General features: G+C 37.9%; 1 pseudogene across 1 annotated transcript; it reads right to left on the reverse strand.

The window, feature by feature from the left end:
• Positions 1-6,375: 6,375 nt before the first annotated feature.
• On the reverse strand, positions 6,376-6,833 carry LOC308240221 (large ribosomal subunit protein eL34-like; annotated as a pseudogene). Its single transcript has one exon. The product of its transcript is annotated as a large ribosomal subunit protein eL34-like (transcript).
• Between the last annotated feature and the right edge of the window lie 519 nt (positions 6,834-7,352).

The raw sequence follows: 7,352 nt of genomic DNA on the forward strand, positions 1-7,352 counted from the left end.
GCTTTTGTTTGCTGGAAGCTTTTTGATGACTGCTTCGATTTCTTCCATAGTTATCAGCCTATTGAGATTTTTTTAATCTTCCTGATTGAGTTTTGGAAGGTTGTATTTTTCTAGGAACATGTCCATTTACTCCAGGCTGTCTAGTTTGTTGGAATAGAGTTGTTCATAGTATTTTTTAACAATCCTTTGTATTTCTGTGGGGTCTGTTGTTTTTTTGCCTCTATCATTTCTGATTTTGTTTATTTGGATCCTCTCTTTTTGCTTCTTGGTGAGCCTAGCTAGAGGTTCATCAATCTTATTTATCCTTTCAAAGAACCAGCTCTTGGTTTCATTGAACTTTCGTATTTTTTTTTTTTTCGTCTCTATGTCATTTATTTCTGCTCTGATCTTTATTATCTGCTTCCTTCTGCTCACTCTGGGCTTTTCTTGTTGCTCTCTTTCTAATTCTTTGAGTTGTAGCATTAGATGATTTACTACCATTTTTTCTTTCTTTCTTTTCTTTTTTTTTTTTTTTTTTTTTTGAGTTCGGCCTGTAGAGCTATAAACTTCCCTCTCAGGACTGCTTTCATTGTGTCCCATAGGTTTTTTATTGTTGTGTTTTTATTGTCATTAGTTTCCAGGATGTTTTTAATTTCTTCTTTGATCTCATTGGTAACCCAATCAATATTTAATAACATCCTATTCAGCTTTTATGTGTTTGAGTGTTTTGGATTGTTTTTATTGTAGTTTATTTCTAATATTATGGCATTGTGGTCTGAGAAGATGCTTGGTATGATTCCAATCTTCTTGAATTTGGGAAGACCTTGCTTGTGACCCAGTATGTGGTCTATTTTTGAAAATGTTCCATGTGCACTTGAGAAGGCTGTATATTCCCTGGCTTTGGGTTGAAATGTTCTGAAGATGTCAATGAAGTCCATGTGATCTAGTGAGTAATTTCTTTGCTGATTTTTTGTATAGAGGATTTATCCAGTGATGTCAGTGGTGTATTAAAGTCCCCTACTATGATTGTATTGTTGTGGATCTCTTTCTTGATATCTTCCAGGAGATTTTTTATGTATTTGGGTGCTCCTGCATTGGGTGCATATATGTTTACCAGGGTTATATCCCCTTGTTGTATTGATCCCTTTAGTATTATGAAGTGGCCTTCCTTATCTCTCGTTATGGCCTTCATTTTGAGGTCTATTTTGTCAGATATAAGTATTGCTACACCAGCTTTTTTTTTTCATTTCCATTTGCCTGAAAGTTATTTTTCCATCCCTTCACTTTCAGTCTGTGTGAGTCCCTTGTTCTGAGGTGGGTCTCTTGTAGACAGCATATATATGGGTCATGTTTTTTATTCTTTCAGTCACTCGATGTCTTTTGATTGGAACATTTAGTCAGTTTACATTTAAAGTTATTATTTTAAGGTACTTGTTTGTAGCCATTTTTATTATTTGAGGCTGTGTTCCTTCTTACCTTTTTGTTTCTTCTTTTTACAGCATTCCTTTTAGCATTTCTTGCATTGCTGGCTTGGTAGTGATAAACTCCCTTAACCTTTTTTTTTGTCTGTGAAGCTCCTGATTTCCCCTTCAATTTTGATTGATAGTCTTGCTGGATAGAGTATTCTTGGATTCAGTTCTTTGCTTTTCATCACTTTGTATACCTCCTTCCATTCCCTTATAGCTTGATGTGTTTCTCTTGAGAAATCATTTGATAATCTGATGGGGGATCCTTTGTAGGTAACTCTCTGTCTCTCTCTTGCAGCCTTTAAGATTCTCTTTTTGTCAATAACATTTGCCATTGCAATTATGGCATGTCTTGGTGTGGGTCTTTTGGGATTCATCTTGCTTGGGACTCTCTGTACTTGTGTAACTTGTTTCTTCCCCACATCAGGGAAGTTTTCTGTCATTATTTCTTCAAATAAATTTTCTAATCTTTGCTGCTCTTCTTGTCCTTCTAGCAGCCCTATTATATGTATGTTATTTCGTTTTGCATTGTCACAAAGCTCCCTTAGGCTCTCTTCCTGCTTTTTAATTTTTTTTTCTCTAGTTGCTGTTCAGATTGGGCTTGTTTCTGTGCTTTATCTTCTAACTCAGTCATTTGGTCTTCTGCTTCTAGTCTACTGTTGAAGCCTTCCATGGTGTTTTTGATTGTAGCTCAATCATTTTTCATTTCTTCCTGATTTTTGCATAAGTTGTTGATTTTCTCGTCCATCCAGTATATGAACTGTATGGCCATCACTCTGAATCCTTTTTCTGTCATCTTGCATGCTTCCGCTTCACTTATTTCATTTCTTGGTGATTCCTCCTTTTCTTTCCTCTGGGGATTGTTTCGTTGTCTCCCCATTCTGAAGGTTCAAATGTCGAGTTGTGGGGGTCTGTGCCATGTGTAGTGGGAGCTTTGCACCCCCTGAGTGTCATTGAAGAGCTCTGACACCAAGACGTGCGGCTGCTGTGGGTTGATGGGAGCCACGCTTGCCCCAGGTCAGAGTCACAGGCACTTAGTGTGGCCTCATGTGCACACCTAGAATCAGGGACCCTGCCTGTGCCATGTTGAAATAGAGAACCCGCTGGTGTGTGCCAAAAATCAAAGTCCCCTAGTGCATGTCAGGTGTCAGAGGGTCCCTGTGTCCACACCAAGAATTGAGTATCAGAGTCTCTGTTGCTTGGTGCTACCTCACACTGAGAATCAGGGTCCCTGTGTTCACATGTGCCAAGAATTGGAGTCGCTGGCTCTTAGTGTGAATGTACTGAGAATCAGGGATCCCAGGCAGATGCAATGAGGAACAGGGTCTAGTCACTGGTGTTCATTGCTGCATCTTGCGTGGAGATTCAGGGTCCATGATCTGCTGCGGAGACGGGGTTGCACAGTTGCACTGTGTTGGCAGGAGGTCCATTTCTGGTCACGGAAAACAATCTCCCCAAGATAAAAATCTGGAATGCTTCACGAATTTGTTTGTCATCCTTGAGCAGGGGCCATGCTAATCTTCTCTGTACCATTCCAATTTTAGTATATCTGCTGCTGAAGCAAGTACCACTTTTTTATTTTTTATTTTAAAATATTTTAGTATTATTTTTTCCCTATTCTGTTTTTGTTTTTTATTGTTATTTTATCTCATTATTTTTTCCACCTTTTTCTTCCTCACTTCTCCCTTTTTCATCCTGCTTTTTCTTCTCCTGCCCTGTTTTAGTTTTCTCTTTCTTTCATTTTACCCTTTGTCAAAAATTGATCTTCTTTATCTGCTGTATTGATGTGTTATTATTATTTTAGTCTCTGTTGGCTTATTCATATATCTAATTTCCTCTTTCTTGCTCCTACTCCATCCTCCCTTCTCTTTTTCTCTTTGTTTGCGAGGTTTTTTTTTCCCTCTCTCTCCTTTATTGCTCTTTTCTTCTCCTAATTTTTAAATTAATTTCACTTCCTAAATTCAGGCCTATCTTCTCTCTCCTGTATTCCTTTTTCAGTAAATAAGTAAATAAAATTAAAAAAATAATTTCTTTCCTCCTTATCCACTCATTCTTTCTTCCTCCTCTATATTAAACCATGGTCCTTTCCCTATTCATCCAATTCCTTAGCCTTATTTTCTGTACTTAAACTCTGTCTCTAAAGATTGTGCCACCCTGCCCTTTTTCTGGGTGTTTTTTTTTGGGGGGGGGCTTTTTGGTTTATTTGTTTGTTTGTTTTGTGGTTTTTTCTCCCCATATTTTTGTCTTTTTTTATATCCCTTTTTTCTTTTCTTGATATTATTTTTGCTCTCCTTTCTCTCTCCTAATTCTCTTTTCTCTGGTTTTCACTTTTATTAGGGTTAGAGGTGTCTTGTGTACATTCGTGTTCTGTTCCTTTTGTTTCATGTCTATTGTGTTGTATTTTTATGTTGTTCAGTCAGCACCTCCACATAACAAGACACCCTAAGAGGAGACTTCATCCATGAACAGGACAATAACACTCAAGACCCAAATACATCAAGAGAACACAAATATCACAAGTAGGGGGCATCCCTAGAATACCCATCCCAGAAGACCTGAGAGACTGCACCACAGGGTCCCACAAAACATCTACTACATAAGAAAAATTTAAAAAATCTGAACAGCATAGTAGTTTGTTCTAATGCAGGGAAATAATCACTAAGAAACAGCAAAAATGAGGAGACAGGAAACAAACTCCATATAAAAGAAAAGGAGGAATCACCAGAAAAGGAAATAAATATAATGGAAGCAAGCATTCTATCCAAGAAAATATTCAGAGTATTGGTTATAAGGATGATCAAAAGTCTGGATGAGAAATTCACCATGTATAAGAATCAAGAGGAAATGAAGAATTACATAGTGGCAATAAAGAACCCAATGGAAGATTTCAGTAGTAGATTAGAAGAAGCTGAAGACCAAATCAGTGAATTAGAAGACAAGGTAGAAAACAACACCCAAGCAGAGCAGCGACTGGAAAAAAAATTTAAAAAGCAGGAGGAGAGTCTAAGGGAGCTTTGGGACAATACAAACTAAAATAACATCCACATAATAGAGCTGCCAGAAGGAGAAGAAGCTGAACAAGGGATAGAAAATGTGTTTGAAGAAATAATGACAGAAAATTTTCCTAATTTTGGGGAAGAAAAAATCACACAACTTCAAGAAGCCCACATAGTCCCAAACAAGCTGAACCCAAAAAGAATGACACCATGACACATCTTAAATAAACTGGCAAACATCAATGCAAAGTAAGAATCTTAAAGGATGCTAGAGAGAGACAGAAAGTTACCTACAAGGAATCTCCTATTAGAATATCAACTGATTTCTCAACATAAACACATGAGGCCAGAAGAGAATAGAATGAAATATACAAAGTGATGCAAAGCAAGGGACTGAATCCAATAATACTATACCCAGCAAGGCTATCATTCAAAATGGAAGGGAAAATCAGGAGCTTCACGGACAAGAAAAGGCTGAGGGAATTTATTGCCACCTAGCCAGCAATGCAAGAATTGCTAAATGGACTGCTGTAAAAAGAAGAAATAGAAAGGGAAGAAGGAACACATGCATAAAGAATAAAATTGGCCACAAACAAGTACCTATCAATAATAATATTAAATATAAATAGATTAAATGCTCCAATCCAAAGACATAGGGTAGCTGAATGGAAAAGAAAAAATGACCCATATATTTACTGTCTATAGGAGACCCACCTCAGAACAAAGGACTCACACAGACTGAAAGTGAAGGGATGGAAAATAATTTTTCAGATAATTAGAAATAAAAAAAAGGCTGGGGTAGCAATACTTATATCTGACAATATTGACCTCAAAGTGAAGGCAATAGCAGAGATAAGGAAGGCCATTACATAATACTAAATGGGTCGATACAATAAGAGGACTTAACTCTGGTAAACATATAGGCACCCAATGCAGGAGCACCCAAATATATAAAAATACTTCTGGAAGATATCAAGGGAGAGATCAACAGCAATAAAATCATAGTAGGGGAATTTAATACGCCACTGACACCACTGGATAAAATCCTCTAGACAAGAAATCATCAAAAGAGCAGCAATCCTAAATGACTCATTAGATCAGATGGATTTAAGTGATATCTTCAGAACATTTCACCCCAAAGCCATGGAATATACATTCTTCTCAAGTGCACATGGGACATTTTCATAGATAAACCACATATTAAGGCAAAGGCTAAGTCTCTACAAATTCAAGAAGATTGAAATTATATGAAGCATCTTCTGAAATTACAATGGCATACAATTAGAATTCAAGTACAATAAAAACAATAAAAAACAATCAAACACACGGAGGCTGAATAGCATGCAATTAAACAATGAATGGTGCCAGGACTGTCCAGCAGACCCTGAGCGACAGATGAATGGATTACTCTGACACACATTTCTATGAAAGAGAGGGCTAATGGACTGCCTGGCTAAAGGAACCAGACAGCCCCATTCACCTGCCTCCTTATGCTTATTTTGTAGCAACAGCTTAAACTAAAATTAACCTCTAGATACTATCAGCAGGGTTAAGTATCCTTGAGAAATCACATGCTTCTACAAGGTCATGTCTAAAGACTAAACATAGAAATTCCAGTAAAACACACGGGGGCTCAGACTTGTTTGGAAAAGTCAAGGCAGGGGCTTCCATCTTTGGCAAGGTTTCCCTAGAGGCCCCTAACCTTTTGGAGAATCCTCCTTACAGATTTCCAACCAAGCCCTGTGCTTTCCCACATATCCCACTTTTTGTTTTGCTGGCTGCAGAAGACAGAGGGAGGTGGTGAACTTTCTGCTTTGGAATGTCAGGGTCCGTGAAATGCATTCACTGCTCGAGTTCTGATTTTGTAGACTATAAGTAAAACAAAGAGAATTATAATGATAGCAATGATTAGTCAGATCTGGTACTAATTCATCCTAGGAAACCATGTGGTGGGGTCTATCCACTCTCAATGCTCCTTTACTGTGTTCCAAGCAGTAGTCTATTTTTTTTATTACTAAAAAAGCTTCATTTTTAAATTTATTTAACTTTCTGACTGCTTGTGCCTTTAACACTTTCACAATGATTTTCTGCTCCTCAATAAGGAAAGCACACTTGATCCCGACACAGATACATTTAGCACACAGGGATCCACCATAGGCCCTGCTGACGTGTTTTTCTTTTTCATTTTGGACAACCTCGTTACAACTTTAGGTCTCACAGCACGAACTCCGTGAAGTCGGCCTGGGAACACACCGCATGCAGATTTTGGTGCTTTCCCAACATTCTTGGTGTAAAGGTAAACAATTCTATTACCAGTGGTTCAGGACAGTCTAGGTTTGTTAGAAGCTGTATTGTAGGACAGCCTGTGATGGTATGTCAAACGCTGGACCATGGCGAATACCTAAACTGAAGTCACTGTCCCCGGAAGAGCAGTAGTCTATTTTTTATGTTCATTGATAATAAGTAAGGACTCTTAAATTTGCCTTTGCAACATGTTTACTTCTTCAGTAAGGTTATCATGAAAGACTCCCTATAAATGCTTTTTTTTTAACATCAATCTACTGATGGTGACTACTGTTCTATTTTAAAGGGGTGACACATATGTGATTATGCTCCTATCACAATTAAGGACTTGCCTGTATGCTATGGCATCCTGTTTTTCCCCCAGATATTCAATGGCTACCTCTATTGCCTGTAGTCTAGCTAATATTTTTGATCTATGTGCTGTTGTATTGTGAATTCCCTAGTTACATTATAGGTCATATTGTCCACAAATGTGGCAGTCTGCCCAGACTCAGAAAGGGCCCCCACGGCGACACTGGCAGTAGTAAGGATAACAACAGCCAAGATGATGGCTACAATGAGCATTCCCCAAAATCTTTTGGGACATAATTGACTCAGAACTCTTTTT

The sequence above is a fragment of the Plecotus auritus genome (genome assembly GCF_963455305.1).
Source record: "Plecotus auritus genome assembly, chromosome: X".
In the NCBI taxonomy this organism is placed as follows: Eukaryota; Metazoa; Chordata; class Mammalia; order Chiroptera; family Vespertilionidae; genus Plecotus; species Plecotus auritus.